Consider the following 22195-nt stretch of genomic DNA (forward strand, 5'->3'; position numbering starts at 1 on the left):
AGATCACAACAGCATGTAGAGTTACAAACTTCCAGCCAATTTAATAATTAGCCTAGTTTTGAGAAGTTTTGACAGTTTCTGAGAGTCTTTTTACAAATATTTAGAGATTATTTAAAATTTAACTTCAAATTGCTACTAAAGTTTAAGATAATTTAAAAAATGTACTCAATTAAATGATCTTTGCTGTTACGTTCCAGGCTGTAATGACTGCATCTAATGTCTAGTCGTCATGCTTTTAGCCCGTGTCAACTATATAAAAAATTATGCTTTTCTGTGGCTGTAAGCCCAGTCTTAAGCAAGGAGAACAAACCCTGTCATAGTGTCAAGTAATTGAATTGCTACAAGTTGCAAACTATCAAGGTTTTACGCCAAAACTCTAAAAAAAAATTTCCAATTAAGATAAATAAAATAAAATAAAATAAAAAACAACTTCTTTTTCTCTAAATATGTTTTACCCAGAACTCCCAGTTTTAGGCTCACCTGGTTCAAATTCTGTAAAGAACAAATCATTTGTAAAATAATAATAATAATAATGCCTATTAGGCATCTTTTGCTATACAGTTATTAATCGGTAATCCAAATAATAATCAACAGATCAGATATGCTGCATTGAAGTTGAATCAAGCAGAAAGAGCTGAGCTTTCTATTTGTTGACTTTGGAATTATATTTTAGCTGCAGATGCATCCTTTGCTACAGATGATTGAGCGTTCAAGAAAGAAACGCTAAGTTATTGCGTTCTAGGCGATAAAATGCTTATTTTCTTATTTAAAGAGGAATTAAATCATTTGTTTGCTTGTGTTTATATATATATATATATATATATATATATATATATATATATATATATATATATATATATATTTAATATTGTACAAAATAAACACAGGTGGTGAAATAAATCTGCGATTTTTTGCTTTGTTCAATTACTCAATTAATCGTCAGCGTAATCGATAGAATAGTCGTTGCTAAAATAATCGTTCGCTGTAGCCCTGCAAGCAGGGAGTGGGTGTGTGTGTGTGTGTGTTGGGTCACTGGCCACACCCCTCACCCATGTCAGTCATGTGGTGTGTGTGTGTGTGTGCGTGTGTGTGTGTGTGTGTGTGTGTGCGACTCGGGGTGCCATCAGATCCAACATGTTTAATCTGAGCAGAAGAGAATCATTCGTGGTCCAGAGTGAATTCTCCACTTGAAAACAATTACACATATTCCAACCGGAGGGTCCTCCCCAATCAAACCCACCCACACGTATTGCTGCCATAAAGCTCCCACCCTGCGCTGTGCGTAGACGCGCGTCGCGAGAGCATTGACTGTACTAGCAGCTATCGTGGACGTGAAAGAAGAAGGGAAAAAAGGAGAGAGGGAGCAGAGAGCAGCAGCAGCAGCAGCAGCAGGAGGAGGAGGAGGACACAACCAGGACTACAACACACCGAACGGACGAAAACAGAAGCTGGATGATATCCGCAGCAGACCTGGAGCTCTGAGCCGCCGGAGAGACGACGTGGTGCGGATAGTACCGCAGGATAGCCTGTATTTTTTTTTTGTCTTCCCCTCCCTCCGCCGCAGTGAAAGCAGCCCGAGCTGTCGGTCAGGAGGCTCGCGACTCGCCTGCTCTTCCTCGTCAGAAAAGAGGAAGGTTTAGGGAGACGCGGACTGAAGGAGGTAAGGCTTCGCTTCCACGTAGCTCCGCGGTGTGTGCGTGTGTGCTGTCAGTGAGACGGAATGTGAAAACGTCCCGCGGTCCGCCTGCTGTCACTCTGTCAGTCGGTCCATCGGCTGCAGCCTCCCGCTCTCCTTTGAGACCCAGCGGGAGGTTGAAGTGGTGAGCTTCAGGGCTCGCTGCGTCCCCCGCCACCTAACAGACAAAATGTCACGCTTTCTTCTTACATAATGCGTAAGTCACAGATGTTGCAGTGTGTGTGTTGGAGTCCGATACAGTGCAGCAGCTGTGAGCTGCCATAGATCTGTGATGGTGACATCCTGTGGAGCTCGATCCATTCAGGGCCAGCCCTGCTGGCTTTATTGTCGCAGTGAGATCTGAATGATTATGTGCGCTGCTGGCGACGTAAAGGCTGCAGAGCGTTGTTTTTGTGCCGCTTACTTCCCTCTTTGCAGGACTGAGAGCTGCCTGGGACCCCCCTGGCCCCCTCCTTTCACTGCGTGTGTGTGTGTGCGTGGGTGTGTGTGTGTGTGTGTCAGGCTTCTAGGCTGCTGCTTCCATCAGCCCGCTGCTGACTGATGGGGCCTGGCTGCTTTTTATAGCTGGACACAAGGACGTTCAGATGCGCCTCTTTTAAAGCGGAGCTGATACACTGATGTGGAAGAGGCTGAGCAGACTCTGTAGAGCTGCTGATGACAGCTGCCGGAAAACAAGTCCCTAGCAAAACTGCTACGGCTTCGTTTTCAGCTGCCTTCATCAGCCAAATGATGAATTAGCTCAAACAGAGCCAGCAAACAAGCTGACAACAGAGAACTCTTTACAAACCTGAGTGAATGTCAGCTACGTTCAGGATTTTTTAGCCGCAAGTGATCGTTTGGCCCGATTTTGACAGGTTATACCAGAGTCCGTTTCCAAAACTGCAGCTCTCTCAGGGAGTTCCTAGTCTGCAGCGGTCAGTATCTGTCAGCAACAAGGTCACCGGCTGCCGAGGTTTGTTGATGCACGAAAGGAACAAAGGCCGACCCCCCAGGCCCCTCCGGTCTGATCCAAGAGACAAGCAACCTCAATAAGTCAATGCTGGTTGAGAAAATGCTATCAGAAAACAAGTTTGAGGTATTCAATCCAGTCGAGCGTCTGTGGGATGTGCTGGACAAACGAGTCTGATCCGTAGAAGCCCCACCTTACAACCTGCAAGGCTTATCGGATCTGCCTCTGACATCTTGGTGCCAGATGCCACATGACGCCCTCAGGGGTCTAGTGGAGTTCATGCCTCAATGGGTCAGAGCTGCAGTGGCAGCAAAAGAGGGAACAGTACACTGTTAAGGCAGGTGGTCATAATGCTGTGCCTGATGTGGGTGGATGCAAACATCTTCATAAATCTACAGTAGAGATGCAGCAGTCGGGTTAGGCTTAATCTAATCTATGCATTTTGTAGAGTTTATATCTGCAAGGCAACCACAGCTAATGGGACTTTGTAAGCTAGGCTTCGTTTAGAGCTCAAATTCTGATTTTTTTCTTCTTCTTTTTTTATTTTTAAAAACCATCTTGTCAAAGCAGGTTTACCTGACCTCATACCAGGTGACCAACTCCCTGTCCATGAGTCCCTTCAGCCCTGTGGCGGTCCGCAAGGAGACAAAGCCCTCACATGTTCTTTACCTTTCAAATTCTGAGACTTGTTCTCGGCACCTCCGTGATCTGGCGCTCAAGTTGTCCGTCTCATTCTTGATCACTGAAGAATGCCCGTACCGCGACGCCAACTTGCTGACATTAACATTTTATCCAGGTTATTATGTAAGTGGCAAAGCCCTTGAGAGCGGCGCTGGAAACATTTCTGTGACAGCTCCAGCTGCCCCAGCGAGTGCACTCACGAGCAGGGGGGAGAAGCTCAAACTCAGCTCAGAGATGCTCGGTTTTAGACCTGACAGAGGAGCTGCACCCACTGTGACTGTTTGACAACTGAGTCCAGACACAGGCAGTGTTTATGCTATGGTGATCATCACAATCAGAGTTGAGCAAAACGAAAAGGAGGTTTTCATCATGCACAGCCTTTTCTTGGGGAAAATATCTTGTGAGCAGCATTCAGGTGGACAAAGATCCCCTTTTTCATGTAAGGAGAGAATGCCTAGTTTGGTGTGAGATGTTAGAAAACCAACAGCTGTTAGAAGAAAGACATTCAGAGCATCATCTGTGTCCATGCATACATGTCGGGCCTTCAGCACATCCCAGTTGCCAGACTGGTGAGTTGTAAGGACAAGAAAACAGAAGCTACAGTTTGGACAGGTGAGCCAAAATCGGACACCAGCGTATGAGAGAAACGTTATCCGGTTTTGTGTCTCAAACCAGGAGTTTTCTCAGCAGACGTTGACAGCAGCCTGCCCGAGTATTGTTGTTGACCATGTCCATCCTTTTAGAACCACTGTGTACCCCTGCATACTCCCTGCAGGATGGAGAACAAATCACAAAAGTCAGATGATCTTCAGCTGGTTCGTAATGTGATTCAATGGGAGATTCTTTATGTCTAATGCTATGATCTTTTAGTACTGTCTCTTCAAACCTGATTGGCCGAGGGACACACAGGTTGATAACTCTTAGCCGGGTCTCTTGACTTTGACACTGGGATCTTGATCACTGCTATTGCCTGTGTCTTAACATTTGCTCTCTTGCTACAAAGTATTTTGATTCAAGGAAGTGGTCAAGATAAGAAACACCTTTTTCTGTCTCAGTGACGTCTGAGGCAACGCCCCCAGTCCAAAATCCTGGACAGAATTTGAATCGAGTTTCCTTTCACATCTCGGCACCACCTTGAGGAAACGTTTGGTTGCAATTGACTAGTTGGCTTCTTGTGTCCTTGCCGTCACGTCCACTCCGGCTGTCGCTTCAACTTGCTGCTGCTAGCACAACCACGTCTTCATGTAAGACGCCGCCGCCGTGAGGACGGTGCGTCGCATGCCACGTCAGTGTGGCGATGTGCTTTCTGAGCAGGTGTATTTATAGAGCCTTCAACAATAGCGGTGGAGTCAGTGCGTGTTTGGGAGATCTTAAATAGCATCCATCTTTGTCCCGCCGCAGACGGGAAGACTGGGACGAGGCGAGCGCAGTCCATTGTTATCGCTGACGTTTGTCTGAGGAATGTCAGAACTATCAGATATATTTTTCCCTAAAGGATCAAAATGTTGTTTTGGGTCTGGGTTTAGTTTTGCCAAACCCTAAGCTTTCTTTTTTGTTGAATTTCCAATTTTGGATAAATTACTATCAACGCCTCACATGTTTTCTAGCATGTGCTAGATTAAAAAATATATATAAAAAGAAAAAGAAAGTGTAAGTTTCGCAATTTGCAGTGGTGATCTGTAGTTTTTAATGTATTTCAGGGGGTGTGCTACCCATTATTGATAACTTTTGACCCCCTGCTATCATTGTCATTTTGCCACTCAAAAAAAAAGACCAAGCTGAGGTTTGATGATGTGTTGATGTTGAGACAAAAGAAGACAAAAATTTCTGAGCAAGGTGTTTTTAAAAGATTCTTTAGTATTTTAAGTTTTTATGAATTTTATCGAAACCAAGTGTCTGGTCTTGAGTGTGAGTTAGTATCACATCTGCTGTTTTTCACCTTCAGTCCTGTTGACCTTTAAAATTAATTTTATAGAAAGACTTAAAGTAATTTCTTACAAATTCACTTAAGCACTTAAAGGCCTCAGTCACATATGGCAAAGTACTTTTATAAGGTTACCTAGAAACACTTGGTTTTTTATTGGTATTTTTACCATACAAAATGGTAAAAGGCCAAAATTTTCCAAACTGAAAAGTCGGCTTTTTTTTTGTTTTGTTTTTTTTACTTTGAGTACAGGTAGGTACAGCTGTGGAAAAGATTTGTGTGTATGATCTACTGTAGTGCTTTTGCAAACATCTGGTTAGAGACTCCAAGCAGAAATCTTGATGTAAAACTCAGCTGCCTTCTGTGTGGGCCTTTCTAGTTACAAGGGCAGTTTAGGGTCCAGTCGTTACACCTAAAAGAGACTGGAAAGTGACCAATTAAGAGGCAGAATTTAGTGTGTTGCATTCACAGTCCCTCAGAAATGACATTTCTGTTGGTTTTGCTCCCGTCGTGCTGATCTAAATCTGACATCGGCTCTTGGAAATATTGTTCATTTTTGAAGTTCGCATCAGAAACCAAAACACAGAAGACAAAAAAAAAAAAGACAGATGTTTTTTCGTTGCTCTTTCACTGCTGTGCATTGATCCTAAAATCCTTTATGTTTTTCACACCTTCGACAAAAGTGTTTCCTCAGTTTAGCATGTGTGACGGACCCAGACTATTTCGGGCTTTTGATTCCAACGAGATTCGTTTCGTGGTGCTCTCTGCCGTTTATTCTGTTAGCTGTTCGAAGCTGGTGGTGAGGGGATGTTCTCTCTGAATTTCTGGACCTATTGTCTGTCTTTGGTGTCCCCGCTTAACCTCGTGCTATGGCTGCGTTTGCCTTAGGCACCGTTTCTGTCATGCAAATTGAACAGACCTTGCTTTATTGGTGAGCTTGGAGTCGAAGCCGTCGACGGTGTTTCTTGCAACGGGGCAGGCAGCTGGAGATCAGTCTCCCGGCTTGAATGCTGTATGTAGTTTCATATCACATTTCAAGCACCATTTGTTTAAGGATCCCCATTAGTCTCTACCAAAGCAGAGACTATTCTTCCTGGGGTGCACACCGTGAAATCGCACCGTTACAAACATCACAAAAACAACACAATGAAATTCCTATCGCCACAAACAAAAATTAGACACAACATTTCAGCAATTTCAAAGATAGATTAAAACAAACGATGATAATCTCCACTTTGAGTATAATCTATATCTATCTATAGATTTAAGGTTTTGTTTAAAGTTTACATAACCTGCAATTAATGTACTTACAGAAGACATGTTCCAGTAAGAAATTGCTCTGTTTTTTTTTTTTCTCTGAAGAGTTTTTGCGGCGCTAGTGGCTAGTATTTTTTCTACAGTAGGCAGACAGGAAGGAGGGTGAGAAGACATGCGGCAAAGGTCGTCGGGACCGGGAGTCGAACCCGCGATGTCCGCGTCGACGACTAAGGCCTCCAAACGTGGGGCGTGCTAACCCCCTGCGCCACCACAGCACGCCCATTACTCTGTTTTTTAATATTTTTGTTTTTGTTTTAGAGTGTTAGTTTGAGCCAATGCTAATGTAAAAGTAGCACTCATCCACTATCTGCAGGTCACTATTATCATTTGTTGAATCGTCTCCAGGCACTGCAGGTAAAGCTGATAGAAAATGGTGGGAACATTGTGCTGTTTCATGTTTTTCCTTTTTCGCAGAGGACGCACTCGTATGAAAATTTGGACCAGTATTGATAACCGATCATAATAGTGTTCCTGTTATGGCCAGCAACAAATTTTTATCGATAAATTAGAAGTATTATACTTTTATGGGAGAAAGAGGTTGACAGACTTTGACTACATCAGTTGGTTTCCTGGAAAACAGAAGACAGGCAACAGGAAGCCTGGTTAATTTATGTATTTACTATGGAGTAGCAAATGAGAAATTTCTGCTGCCAGACGCCTGACAAAATGTCCACGAAACTGAGAAACTTCAAAGGCTCCCATTTCTGTCAGCCCGTTTAACTAAGCAACAGCAGCAGTCCTTTCCTGGCCTGACATGCCAGGAGTTACTGCTCTAACTGCAGCATGGTATGCAGACACTTCATCAAGTTCCTACTTTTTGCACATTTAATCATTTCTTTTTCACTAACAGGAAGCGCATGCTATTTACTTCCTAACCGGGATGACTATTGTGGCTGTAAAAACCTACAACACAACACTGGTGACTCATTTAGCACATTTTGAAAACAAAAATCTGTTGAATCTATCAAAATAGCTTGTACAGAATTTGGAAGTGATGTAGCTTCTGTTTTAGAGTCTTTGACATGACGGTGAACAGTCTGTGCATTTATTTCATTTGATCCTGCATATTATTCGTACCCGGCAGGTATTTCTGACTTCCAAGTCGATAATACAAAAAGAAAGTAAGTGTTGGGCAGTAAAACAGGTTGATGGTGCTCGGCTCTGGAGAGAACAAGTCCTGAGACGAACTGAACTCTTCATGGACCGCAATAACCTGATATGCATCAGAACAGATGAAACTGGGTGTTGACGTCACTGTGACTCCTGGGCAAAATGCCTTATTCAGAGTATAAACCCATTTTTATTTTTTTGGGAAAATATGTTGAAAATTCATTCATTCAACATGACACTCAGATAATCGACCTTGCAACAAAGGTCGATTATCTAGGTCAGTGGTTCTTAAATGGGGGTACGTGTACCCCTGGGGGTACGTGGAGGTACTGCAGGGGGTATGTGAAGCTTTTCAAAATATCTTTAAAAAATCAGTAGGCTCCTCATAATAAGTCTTGGGAAAAATTAGTTTGTAAAAAGTTCGATAAAATATAAATGTGTGTTCATGCATTGAATTATTATTTATGTATATATTTAATTTTGTACCATTACAGAGACCAATATAAATTAGCAGCGTTTTGCATATTTCAGTTTTGACTGGTTTTATACCTTCCTGGTGGTCACCGTCTTCTGTTTTTCTTTTTTGTTTAACCATGCAATGTTTGCAATATGGATGTATTTGTCAGGTTCACTGATATAAGTTGTTTGGCTTTAATAAATCAGACAGTGATTTTACAGCACTGTACCTCTTTTTTATTCCAAAAATATTTTGCCCGTGTCAGGGGGTACTTGACTAAAAATATATTTTTAAGGGGGTACATCACTGAAAAAAGTTTGAGAACCACTGGTCTAGGTCATGCAAAGCTAAACTGCTGTCGGTCAAAGTAGAGTTTTGCTCTGCGAACTGAGACGGCAGGCGGTTTGAGTCATAGCTATGGCTTCTGGCTCGCTTTCCTGTGCCAAATAATCGTGACGAGTTTGGTCAAAACTTTCTATTTCACGATGATTTGATGGGATATTCTACTTGACTCGTTGCACAGCTTTTCACCGACGATTAACGGCAGGATTTACTATAAGTGATTGTGACGATGGCCAAAAGACACAAAAAGACCCTTATTGTATCCCACTGGAGTTCCCCCTCGCTCTTTTCCCCATTTGTCTCCCTCTACTCGTCCACTTCTGGGTGGTTTTGAAAAGAAAGATCCCATCCACATGATCCACATGACCCCCATCTCAAGTGAGCAGTCATTTGTCCCGCTAAAGTGCCTTTGATCATCACCCAGAATCCCTAAAAACCTCAAGGTCACTGGGTTACAGCTGACTTCACTCTGCAGGCTACTGACTAAAGTGGAGCGAAAGAGGCTTTCTGGGAAGTGATCAAGTTAGAAGGCATTTAAAGTATTTTATTTATCTGCTCAACGTGAATTTTTACCGAAAATTTCTCTTCATTAGACCTTGGCAGCTGAATGGAACCAGCAGCCAAACCATGACGATCCGTCGCAGCTGGATGTTGGTTTGAGGAGGCAACAGAAAACAACTGCAGGTTGTTGAGAGGATATGTTGTGCAAACAGTCCAACTTCTCAGTATGTGATGATCCTGCAGTAGCACATGGTAGCCAGCTTAGAAGCCCGTCCAAAGGGTTCTGAACTTCCCCAGAACACTGCTGAGTTGGTTTGGGTGGTGCGAGTTAGCCCTCGGTCTGCTGATGCTTGCATTGTTTGTCTCACTATGTTGGCGGCAGATTGGAGTTGTTGCTCGGATCGACAGATCTAGCTCAGCTGGCCCGCTCTACCCTGAAGCCAACCACGCTTCTCTCAGTGAGAACTGCCTGCGAGGGGAAACCAGCTGTAAGAAACACTCTAGGTCCTCTGCCGTCTGCAAGCCCTCAGTATCTTTTTATAGTAAGAGCTTGATCGATGTCACACTGTGTGTTAGAGAAAAATTGATTGTCAAATAAGGTTTTACTACTATTTTTAAGAGAGAATGATTAATGCCTTAGCAACTTACATTAGCAACTAGCATGGCTAATTCTTTGCAACATTCTTTGTGTGCTTTTTAATATTTGGAGATAAAATTCTTAGTATAAGTCTGAGATTTTAAAGGGTGTCAATATATACAAATTCAGCATGTTCTATGACAGACAGATTGGATTTTCATCATTGTAAAATAGCATAACTTTGCTTTATCCTTTCTGTTATCTGCTAAAGCTCAGTTTTTGTTTCTGTTTTTTACTCGCCAGACCGCGAGTAAAAAGCTTGTTGGGTCCAAATTACCCCGTCTCTTAAAACTGCAAACTCCAGGAGGGTTAACTTCCTCACCAGGCATCTCACTGGTGCTGAAAATAGCTAAATTTAAGTCCTCTTCCTTGGACAACCTGGCAGTGCATACTACCAGGAAAAAAAGGCAGATCTTTGGGTTTAGCACCAGTAACTGGTGAACTGGTGAAGGTCGGTAAAGCTGAAACTCGATTCCGGCCACCAGCCGGAATCAGCCGGGCTCTAAGATCTTCTCCAACCAAAGAACTGTTGTTTCACCCTAGTGTCCCTCGTCTTAGAGCGAAAACGCTCTTTTAATAAGCGCTTGTCTCCTATTTCAGTGCTCAGCTGGTTTAAAAACATCGACCGAGGCCGCAGGCCCGCAACGGTCGAGTCTCGGCCAAATGACGTCCTGCTGAAGAGCGCTGGCAGCATCCAAGAGGAATTTGAATACTTTCACAGTGCGACAGTCAGGCAAGGCGAGCATGTGACCTGCAGTCTGCCAGCGCTCTGATGCAGTATGCTGTGTGGGTGTGTGTGTGTTTGTGTGAGACGGTAGCGGCCAGGGCCAGAACAAAGCAGTCTGCAACCAGAGGACTTGGGTGTGGCACGTTTAGCTTGATCAAGCGACAGACTAAATCCAGTCGTCCATCTTAACCTTTAGGATGTTTTAGAAAGCTTTGCTCCAGTCACTGGACATTTGGAACAATGTCTGATATCTGTCAGCATGGCTGGTCATAAATACCAGTCAAGGATCAAACCTTTAAAGGTTTGCCAGGTGACTAATCTGTTGATTCGGAAAAATTTAAGGCCCTCGGTCATTTTATTGTCTTTGGAATATTGGCAAAACATTGTCTTCAAATAATTTTTTATTGATACTTTTGAAGCTTTTCTGTCCCAGATTACATTTCAGTCACATTTTCATGCCTCACTGCCTCTCCCGGCTCTCTCTCTCTCTCCGGCGACTATAAAAGCTTTGTCATTCTGCCAAGGTTGTCTGAAAGTTGCTCTGTCCTGCAGTCTGTCCTACTTTTGGGTGTAACTCTAAACTGGGACACCACAATACGAATATAGCAGGTAGAGCTTGGCGATTCTGAAGCTCAGAGTCACATGACGTGTAGATCGGACAATAGACCTCTCAGGACATTCCCTCGCCCGCAGTGGCTGGATGTAGAGCAACAACAAACAAAAACACTGCTTTTATAATGTGGAGTAAAGGGTAGACCTTGGAGGTCAGCATCAGGTCAAAAGACATCACAGTTTTTAAGTATTCATTGGTCACTTGGATATCTGGCACTAGCATTAGTTTTTCTGACCTTGGATGTTCAAAAGTTGAGGCGTCAATGCAGGGGAGATGGAAAGAAAGCAGACTACCTTCAGTCTCCGTCTGAAGACTACTGCTCTGGATGGGCAGCCTGAAGATGTCTGACCTGGGCCAAGCTCGAGGACCGTCTTCCAATCTCATGTGATGTCACTGATCGGGGTCCAAATAAAAGAAATTATGTTTACTGAAAGTTTTTGTCTAAATGTGGATTAGCAGTGTCTTGGTACTAGAATTGGACGTAAGTGGACTAGCCATCTTTTTGTCTTTCTTTTTTTTTTACTATAGTTGCTTTCTCTGGAGCCTCTTTAATGTTTTTTTGGTCTTTTAATGTAATTTGGAAGATAATAGGTGAGCTTAGCAAGAGGCTTTCCTGCCTAAATTACATATTTAATTATATCACCTCTATCCCGTTGGGCTCGTAAAAACAAAGAACAGCAGGAGTCGTTTATTCACCACTGTCCATTTCACGTGTTTTGTTCTTTTTTTAAGTGATATTTGTATGTTTAATATAAATCATTTAGCTGTCATCAGGTGGGGGGAGGATGTGCAGATCTTGGCCACTTATCCTCCTCTTCCTCACTCAGCTGCAGACCATGCTCTCGTGTAGACTCGTGGTCCCTGTGACAACGTAACCTCGTCAACCTTCCCTGTCAGGCAGCGGTTGCTAGGAGGCAGACTCACTCACTTACTCGCTCCCAGTAAGTAAAAGCTGCTAGTTGGCGACAATAAGGGTCTCTGCCGATGAGCCTCGCAGAGACGCTCCGGTGTTTATGAGCCTGCAGACGGCGTCAGGTAAGAGGCATTTCTGACTTCGTCTCAGATCGTTGGCATCGCAGTCGCTGTGATTCTTTAAAAGCGAGGGCCGCTGCTCAGGTGTGTGCTGTTGCTTCAGCGAGATGTCTTCACATTGTCCTGAGGAAATGTGGCATCTTCATCTGGGTCATGGTTGTTTCTCGTTTTCTTGATGCTTCATATGTAAATGACTGCTGGCAGGGAGGGACAAATCTACTGAAAGAACCACATTTTCTTGCCGTTTTTTAACCTAAATACAAGTCAGTAGAGCTGAAAATGTCACGTAGTGACTTTGTCTTTTTGCATGGTTGATTATAGTTTGTCAGATTTGACTACTTGCTGTTTTCTTTTGTAATTTTACCGTCATTTGCAACGTATCCATGCCAGCTCAGCAGACTGATTGTAAATGTAAGACTTTATTAGTGCTGTAATTGAATCTGTTTGGCGTCTCTTGAAGACGGAGGCAGGTGAAGATGGATGGTGGGACGTGGAGTCCATCCGTCAGGGAGTCCACTTTACAGCTGTGGCTGTAATGAAAAGCTCTCAGGCAGCAGACGCTCCGCGGCATAATGAGCAGCTCCACTACAGACTCATCCAGAACAATAAAGAAAGCTGCTCGTGGAAAATGAGCCGCCGGCGGAGCACCACCTCATTGGCCGGGGACGGACGACGGCAGGCGAGCGATTGGCTCGTGGATGCGTAGTAGCTCCGTTGTGACTGGCTGTTGTCACGGCGAAACCAGAGTCCCACTGGAGAGACGGCGTGGATGTGTATTTGTGTACAAAGTGGGTGGAGGGTAGATGTGTGATGGTGGAAGTACAGTGTGTGTGTTGTAGACATGTGGGTTTCTATTTAGTTGGAGCAGAGTGTGAAAGCTGGCCTGCTGTGGCATCATGGGTGTTAATGAAGGGGTTTGAGTCATGACACCTACATTCACACATCAAGAGGAGCTGACACTCTGCGTCATGTCTCGTCCCTTTTAGCATTTAAGATAAATCACTTGTTTTGACGTTACGTCTTGCTCATTCTCGTGTACGAGTCTTACTGTGAGTATGTCCAAATGCGAGGGCCGCATCCTCCGAAGACCGATTGTGACATCGGCTGCATCGCAACAGCCGATGCGATACAGGCTGTTGAAAATTCAAAAACGTCTGCAAATGCATTCATGTTTTCCATGGATTTAAAGGACAAATCTGATGTATTCTCCAAAACATCCCTAGATTAATTGAGTCGAAAGGGAGATTTTTTTTTTCTTGAAACAATGGTGGACAAAGCGGGAGAGAAGTACGGTCTTAAACTAAACGTATATTAAACTGTGACGGTACAAATATTAAAAGCTGAAAGTGGTTGTTTTAATTTTTAAATATCATTTTTGAGGATCAACAATACATCTAAGATATAATTGGTATTACTGGTCCATGAGATTTTAACAACATTAATAATATTCTCAAAATGTACCACCTAAGATCTCGTCAAACAGGCTTCGTCTTCCTTAGTGCCTTCCTGTTTCTCCCTGACTCTCTCCTGTGTTTCTGTGGCCTGTTAGCCAGGGGGAAGAATCAGCGCCTTGTTCTGTCAGCTCACCAGCCACCAGTGGCATTTCTTGAAGATGAAGAAACACTGGTAGCTGTTAGGCTGCTGGTACTTTTAATCTGGATAGCTAGCTTTAGCTTTGCGGTGGTGCTGTGACTGTTTTCGCCTGTATGTTACCCTCTCATCATCAATCCCCTGATTTTTCACTGTTGATAAAATATAGAAAGTAGATTCTTGGTAATAGGGCAGTGTTCAAAACAATGCATTGAAATGTTTTATTTCCCCAGCATCTCAAATTAGCTTCTTAAGCTAGGTTTAGCTTTTACGCCAGAATTGAAGACGGAGGTGAGACGGGGCACGCTAGGCTTTCCATGGCATGCCTAGCATTTTGTGGTGTTTTCTCTGGCATATCATGAATGAATGAAAATGTTAGCGGCTTTACCTGCATAATACCGTGATAGATGTAACCTGTTTCACCGTCCGAGCCTTAAAGGTCTTTTTTTGTGTGTGTTGTCGTATCATTTGAAGCTAACTCCAGTCCTGTCTTTTTAACTGCTAATTCTGCGGCGTAAAACCACCGGGTGTAGCTGCTGTAGATGGGGCCTGTGAGTGACTTCCTGTCTGTGTGCGGCGTTTTCCTTTTGAGAAAGCATGAGGCAACGCAGCCAAAAACCAAAACGCGTCTCTGTGAACTCCTCTCCTTCCCAGGCTTTTACGCCGATGCATCTGAAAGCTTGAACGTGTTCATCAGAGAAGGGGAAGAAAAAAAAATTTACATTTCGTGACCTCTTTGGTCCCCTCCGCTCGCCCGCTGACAGCTGATTAGGTCCTGGGGACGGAGAAAGGAGGCACAGCATCTGCTGCCGGAGAGAAAACAATCAGCCAGTGGCACAGTGGTTTGTAAGTGGATTTAGTGGCTGGATGGAGGGGGGGTAACTCAGGGGGCAGTCAAACTGAAACGGAGGGGGAGGGGAGACTGGGTCTGTCTGATCGCCTGGTGGACTGTGTGTGTGTTTGTGATTAGATGGCCCTTTTGTTTTCCTGATGTTTGGTGTTTTTAGGTTTGATGAAGGCATAAACTGTTTAATCTGACTCGATGGTAATTAGACGGATGGAGACGGCCCTCCAGCCATGATGCCTGAAAAAGCCATTTAATCAAAATACACAGTGCCTGGTAAAATCATTCATCCATACTCCTTCATATTAAAATGTATTTGCATACAAAAGCTCACATACATATTCAGCCCCCGTTGATCTGAAACCTCAAAATGAAATCCAGCACAACCAGTTGCCTTCGCATGTTATCCAATTAGTAAATTAATATAAAATAAAAGAGGTAAAGAAATCTGTGTTGCCCACGGCAACGCTGGAGGTTCTGTTGAGCAAACAGCAATCAGTCAAGCTCTCCACCAAATCTGACCTTTATAGCAGAGGACACCACCCTGAACACACTATCTGTCCCCACAGGGAAACACGCATTAAGATGCTTCTCTTCATTGGGGCCAGGGAAGCTGGTCATGCAATATGATAATGAGCCGGAGAAAAACAACATGCTGGTTGCAAAAGATTTGAGATTTGAGTGGGGTGAAGTTTTACCTCCAAGCTGGCTAATCATTTTTGACAAACAGAACTGCGGTTGAAAGGGTTAGGTGGAAACATACGCACATGTGGGGAATGGTCCAGTCAAAGTACAGACCTGAATCTGACTGGGTGTTCTGTGGGAGGACATGGAAATTGAGGTTGAGTCGCTCGCTGTCCAAACTGACTTTAAGGGGAAGAGTCAGACTTGCAGCTGTTATTGTGGTATTACATCAGATTCAGTTTATAGAAATGTTAGATTATGCTTCATTGCACTTCCATTCCACAATTCAACACAACTTTATGTTGTTCTGTCACACAGAATCATAATTACTGGAAATTGTCGCTCTAATGGGACAAAATCCGAAAAACTTGTTGGGTTATGAAGTGTTGTTCGGTGGATTCCTTTATGAAACTAAGTGAAGCTGACCTCTTGCAGGGTTTTTTTGTCTAATACCTCTGAGATGTGTGAGGTTGTGCGTAAGCTTGTGTTGATTATGTTTAATATTTAAAACTTTATGCGCAGTTTGAACTGATCTTTATGGTCTGCAGCAGATTTGAAGGTTTGCTGTCTTTACGGCGCTCTCTACTGCAAAGGATGACGCACTCTGATTTATATTTACCTGAATCGAGTGTGTGTGTGTGTGTGTGTGTGTGTGTGTGTTGAATGCGGTCAAACTTTGTGGTGAAGCTTACAAGGAAGTTTAAAGAGCTCAATGTCTCTGTTACTCTACTTTAGAGAGGGTTGGTGCAGAAAATAAACCCACTCAGATAAGCGAACACTCCGCCGACTTCGCCTCGTTGAGAAATGTCCTCGTGCCGAATGCAACGCTTTTTCCTCCTCTTTTCTGCTGCACACGGTCAAACGGACTTCCTCTTAATTTCACAAGCGTGATTGCCTGCAAGCGTGATTTATTAATAGCAACACAACAGATTTACTCAGGTTTTGTAAAAACCGAAACAACACAACGACAGCGTCTGCGTCTTTGTTTCTCGGCGCGTGGCCCTCAGGCTCATCCTCTTGATGCGTTTGGTCTAGCGGAGGCATTCGTGGTACTAAATGAAGTGTACCTAATCCAGTGTCATTGATATCTCTACACACACACTGGAACGGCGCTCATGTCCTCCCTCAGGGCCTGTGCGTTGGCATGGCGCTGGTGCAGACTTCTACTGATCTTTAAAATGTCATCATGCATCTATAAATATATAAAATACCCTGATGAGGAATAGCTGCTGGTCGCAATGGATTGTTGTTCTGAAAAGGGCAGCATACAGAGAGACCGCAGAGTAATTTTAAAACCTTTTTTCCAAAAAAATAAAAATAAATTAGGAGAAAATGGTCATCAGGCAGCTTTTATGGGGGAGAAAAAAGAACGAAAAAACAAACGTTAACTTGGGTTTTGTCGTTTGGAAGATCGACTTCAGTCTGGATGCTGAGCTGCGAGTTTGTCACAGTTTCTGTTTCTGAGATCTAATCCTCGCAGGATTCAGCTCTTTCTGTTTGATGGCCCTATCTAATCTGTGCAGGATTGGACTCGGAGGGCAGAGGAGGATGACTGAGCCAGGGCTGTTGCCATGGTAACACACACAGAGACTGGAGATAATCGTTGGGAATCAGAAGGAAGGGGAAAAAATAGCATTTCTGTTTCCTGCTGAATGAACATTTCATTGGTTGAGAGCTGATGTTTGGAGGTCTGGAGCTCTACGTTTTTGACAATAATAATAAAGATTATTGTAAATGTTAATCTAAAGAAGCTATTCAAAAAAAATTATTTCTGAAACTGAGAAAAATGCAAATATTCAGATTAAAACTTGTTTAAAAAGCCACGAATATCTGGCTGAACTTCCACTTTCTGGTGTTTAGATTTTTTTTTTCATTGTCCACGCCTATAATTCACCAGAAAGTGTGTAAGCAGACTGAAGGAGGTGAAATGATGGCAGAGAAAAGCTTGCAGCTGAGAAGCCTGAGGTGGAGGTGGAAGTGAAAGTGACCACACTGCGGCGTTTCTCCCTTTGTCTCCTACGGTTTCATGTTTCGCCATAATAAAAAGAGGACCTAGAAATCATCTTCCTCTTTCTCTAATTGGAGGCTCATTTCCTCTTGGATTCCACGGTGAAAGGGAGCTGTGCTGATGTGGCCAACTGAAAATGAGAAGTCAGATAGACTTCTACTACGAATAGCAGGGTGGAAAGATGGTGTGAGCACCAAATCTGCTGGATGTTCTCCAAAATATTTGCTACGGCAGTAGGTGAGGGAAAAGGTCTTAGTAACAATACCACAACTTAACCATGGGATCGATTTGACCCAATGAAACATGTCATTCTTCTTCAGTTCTCTTAGAGTGTGTTCACTGCAGCCCTGTTTACTCCACTTTAATCACACTCCAGTTCGTTTGCCTAGAAAGATGTCCGGTTCATTTGTGGAGGTGTGAACGTGTAATCGATCTCTGAAGCAGACAATAAAAGCGAACTCTGGTCCACCTACAAACCTCGGTCTGGGTCAGGTTGAAGGGAACTCTGGATGGCAGATGCCAAGCAGACGGGAGATTATTTCGCAGGGCATTCTAGGTAAATACAACCAAAACAAATGTGTGTATGTAGTGCTAGCAAGAGAAATAAATCACTGTGTTTTGTCCTTGACAAAAAGAAAAATCCTACAACTGCTAAAATTTGACACTCCTCCACTTTTGTTTACATTTTCCGAAGAAGGAAGTTACACTCATGCCTTCTTCTGAGGTTTTTGGGTCATTTCCTTCTGTGGTTCTTGGTGCAGCGCCACCTCAGGCTGGAGGTGAACAATTGTTTCAAAGGATTTGACTCATTTTACACAGCGTGAAAGTGAACCACAGCTGCTGAAAATGTAAGAAATGTTGAAATTTTGGTTCTCCGTCAGACAAAGTAGTAAGCAGACCAAAACACCGGCAGGTGTGAAAACGCCATAAGAGGCGGTCGCTGCACTTGTTGTCGCCTGGTAGTAAATGTTCGTGCCATTCCACCTTGAGAACTTGTAAGGCTGTGAGCAGGGTTGGTAAAAGCTCAGACATCTTGTGGAGGTACAGGGAGAGAGAGGTCTGAACATTTCATCACTGTAATGTTTGCACCCCCACTCACTTTCCCTCCTTTCACAAACATGAACTCTGCCTCAGGTTGGATTAAGGCCCAGACAACAATAATACTAAACACAGGATGTAGAAATTCCTCCAGTCTTACAATGGATGCACTGGACATTTTTCACCAGACATATGTAGACTCTTTATATGGGCAGGATTTTTTAGTGTGTGGTTATTATTAAAAGTTGACTTTTTTGAGCTTTCTATCATGTTGTCACCAAAACACAACCCAGAGTGTTGCTCTGACTTATTCATGCATGTTTGAGAAACCCTTAAATCTCCCGTGGCAACCGTTCAGCCATTGCTCATACCGCCTTGGCGCTTTGACTCCACAGACCACGCCTCTTCTGCACCGCTCCTCTAGACTAGCGGCGGCAACAATTAGCAAACACCTGGTAGAACTGCAAGTCTACAACGTTCCTAAAAACGATTGTAAACGGCGCAGTGAAGCATTGTTCCAAAGACGAGCAGAAGGGGGAGTGTCCAAAAAGACAGGAGGTTCTTAAAGAGACAGAGGCCAATTTCAAGGTGTTGGATATGGCTTTGATTTTGGTTACATTTCTGTTAAGTTGTTTTGATATATACAGCATTTTTTTAAACAACTGAACGTAACAATTACTTGTCAATTAAAATGATGCCATCTGCCTGGAAAATACATAATATACCCTCCAAAACTCCCCGTCAGATGAAGGTCTTCACTCCTCCAACTTCACTCGGGATTCTTGATTCATTTTGACAGGATTCGGCCCCGGAGCCTCTTGTTTCCATCTGTTGCCTCTCATCAAGTCTTCACAACCTCACCACGCCTTCGTCTTCCCCTCCGTCTTAGTTACGTTAATGCTTATGCATGTCAGTGGCCAGGATTATTCTCTTAATAGGATTGTTTGGATTTTTTTGAAGTGTGGTTTTGTAAAGCTTTAGCCATTTGAAAACAGCTCCAGCTGAAAATGTCCATTTTTGTCTACCCCAAAAACCCTCCCCTACCAGCTTTACATGTCTTTAGACTGAAATTTTATCCATTACTATTTGCAAAATAAGCCAAACTCAGTCCATTGGACATCTGTGAACAATTTAGTAAAACTTAGTGAAAGTTTTAAATAACTTTTAAATGAAAATAAAAGCTAAAATAAAGGCTAATAAAAGAAAACTAAGCTGTGTTGTACCTAAATTTTAGAGTTTTAAAGATTTTAATTTGTCTTTAAAAATTGTGCCTTTAAATCATTTTTCAAAAAATATTCGCCCGCATCAACACCTGAGGTCAGAGGTCGCACTTTGGATTAAACAGTTCTACATGCTGCTATACCTGAGGTCACTCTTTTTTTTTTTTTTTTTACCCCTCCATGGGGTCTTTTTGTGGGCTCTAGTGTCCCTTATATGACAGTAGGCTGACAGGAAACGGGGAAGGAGAGGCGGGAAGACATGCGGCAAATGTCGTTGGGTCCGGGAGTCGAACCCGCGACGGCTGCATCGAGGACTCAAGGCGTCCATATATGGGTCGCGCTAACCACTACGCCACCACGGCACGCCCCCACTCTTTTTTGTCTTCTGTCCTACTGAATAGTATTTTCTGCTTTACACTTTAGCACAGACAATCATGAATTCAGGCAAGTAGCCCTTTAGTGATGTTATTTTCTTGCTCATTTTGAGATTATTTTTGATGAAAGCCTAAAGAGACACACGAGGCTGCAGAGCCTTGCATTATAAAACAATTAGTGTCTCCAGTTTTACAGAAGGAGGTTGTTCCCTCCCACTCTGCTGCTGGATCCAGCTCTTCTCGCCACTTTGTAAGTTTAAGGCAGCCTTTGTTCACAAGTCAAATTAAGCGTTGGGTAGGATAATAACGACCAGTCTTAACTCATCTTGTGTTAAGTAGTGATCTGGGACAATAGAAGAATGGAAAGGAAAGTGTGGAGTGTGTAGAAAAAAAGTCAAGTCCTTTCAAAGCTCTTCAATGGATGTTAAATAGTTGTAAACGAGCACATCATGAAATTCAGAATACTTTCTACTTACTGTCACATTCCAGCCACCTCACTGTTCCTAAGATGTCCTACTTGTCGCTTTGTCCTTCATTTCCTTTTACTGTCTTGTCTTTCTCTGTCCGTGCAATGACCGGTGTCCACTTTCAATCTTTCTTTTATTAAATCGTTGCGGATCTTTTTATTTCAAAATCGTTTTGCGCTGACTTCAGTAGCGTTGGGCGATGTGGTCTTAAACTTCTTTTGCTGTATTTTGTGATACTAATGTGATAAGTATAAAAGTGATGACAAGAAATGATTATTACTTGCGTATATTTGAGGTAACTACTGCTGTGACGGCAGGACACAGCAGTTTTAGCCCCACTGACACAAGTGCTACAAACCAACTTCCAGAAAACTGCAAAACAGCTGAAACACTGACTTCCTTTGAATCAAGGCTCAAAAATCCACCTTTGTAGAGTTTTTGTTGATTATAAGTGAAACATTGATCAACATATTTGCAATCATTTTCCTTCCCCCTTCCCAGCTATGGCATAAAAAAGACCATGAACCTTCAGAGACACATAAAGGCAAATACAAAGTCAGCCTTCTATCTCCTGAAGAACATTTCCAGGATTAAAGGACTGAAGTCTTGGCAAGATCTATGTGTTCATCTGAATGTCATACTGATCAGTAATCATTAATCAATATGATTACTGCAACAATGTCCTAAAGTCAGACAGTGTATTTTCCGGATGATTTTGATGGCATTTGACAAAATGTGATGTTTATTGCTTGTTTCATGATTGATTTATGAAACAAGGATTTATAGCACTTTGAACTGCCTTCTTGCTGAAATGTGCGATACAAATTAACTTGACTTTGTTGAAAAGCATACCCATTTGTAATACACTTCTTTATGACACCAATCACATAAAAAAGTGTGTTTTACACCACTAAATTTTACACAGCGACTTCATTTGATCATTTTTCAAATTTAGATATTTATTGATGTCCTCATTGAACAACCAATCAATGCAAACAGGTTTGGATGTTTTTAAACCATTAATTGGAGTTTATTGCGGCAACAATGACTCAAACTTTTTGTCGTGATGAGAAATATTTCACGATATACGATAAATGTCGACCCCTATAGCGAAAAGCATCTTTTCATGTCTTTTTACACACCATCAACGTGTGTGTGCACCATCAAACAGATCCTTTGCATTAGCTGCTGACCTAATTTCATTGCAAGGCATGCCAGGATGTTGACCCGGAGCCATAATGGAGGTCCTGCAGAGAGAAACGGCTCAGGTCGAGCAATTGGTTTTACCTGCCGCGTGTGCACTCAGGCCTGCTGTGCTCTGGTTGCAAATAATTCATTCGCCAGACGTCACAAACTCCTGGATCAGGACGGTTTGCGGTCTCTACGTTCGTGTCGTGACGCGTTCTATTATTTTTCTGCACGAGTCTTTATTAAAGCCAGACTTTCTTCGCTTTGATCTGGCCCCAAAAAATTCCACATTTATTAGGGACCAGAAATTATGCATGAGGAAGTGTCTGGTCACAGGCGTTGAGCCGCCTGAGCCTTTCTGGTATTACTGGAAAGCAGAGCAAGGAGGACGACAGGGCGGAGAGGAGAATGATCCCATTTGTAGTCGTTTGTCTCGTTAAAACAGCGTGAAGTCAGCAATAAAGAACCAAACACACTTTTGTTCTTTAACTGGCAAATGATCTTTTGTGCAGGGGAAATGAAACATCAGCGGTTATGTGAGCATTTCTTTATTGGAAAATGCGAAAAATATGGACAACAAATGCGCACAACATTCAGGCTATCCTATTGATTGTGGTTTGGCAGAGCTGGAGCCCAGAGCCCAGTGCTGCAAAGCAGACGGGAAGTAGAGGTGAAACGGGGGAGAATCAATGTGGATGATGGAGCCATTAGTGACGTTGCGACACCGTTGAGGTTAAATGGGTTTTTGTTACATTGTTTTGGAGAGCGTGACATGTCGATTTCTGCTCACGGTTCC

The 22195-nt window shown here is 43.0% G+C and overlaps 1 protein-coding gene across 14 annotated transcripts in view; it reads left to right on the forward strand.

Moving 5' to 3' along the window:
• The first annotated feature begins 1124 nt into the window (after positions 1 to 1124).
• Positions 1125 to 22195, forward strand: part of LOC102225303 (unconventional myosin-IXa-like) — a 140672-nt gene continuing 119601 nt past the window's right edge. For 8 of the 14 annotated variants that reach the window (XM_014473007.2, XM_023346108.1, XM_023346102.1 and 5 more), the window contains exon 1: positions 1125 to 1660. The gene's annotated coding sequence lies outside the window, so the exon portion shown is untranslated. Of the gene's footprint in view, positions 1661 to 17011; positions 17027 to 22195 lie in introns of those variants that run through there. The other 6 variants (XM_023346127.1, XM_023346134.1, XM_023346144.1 and 3 more) reach the window with 2 other exon arrangements.

This window comes from Xiphophorus maculatus, chromosome 2, assembly GCF_002775205.1.
Source record: "Xiphophorus maculatus strain JP 163 A chromosome 2, X_maculatus-5.0-male, whole genome shotgun sequence".
NCBI classification, from domain to species: domain Eukaryota; kingdom Metazoa; phylum Chordata; class Actinopteri; order Cyprinodontiformes; family Poeciliidae; genus Xiphophorus; species Xiphophorus maculatus.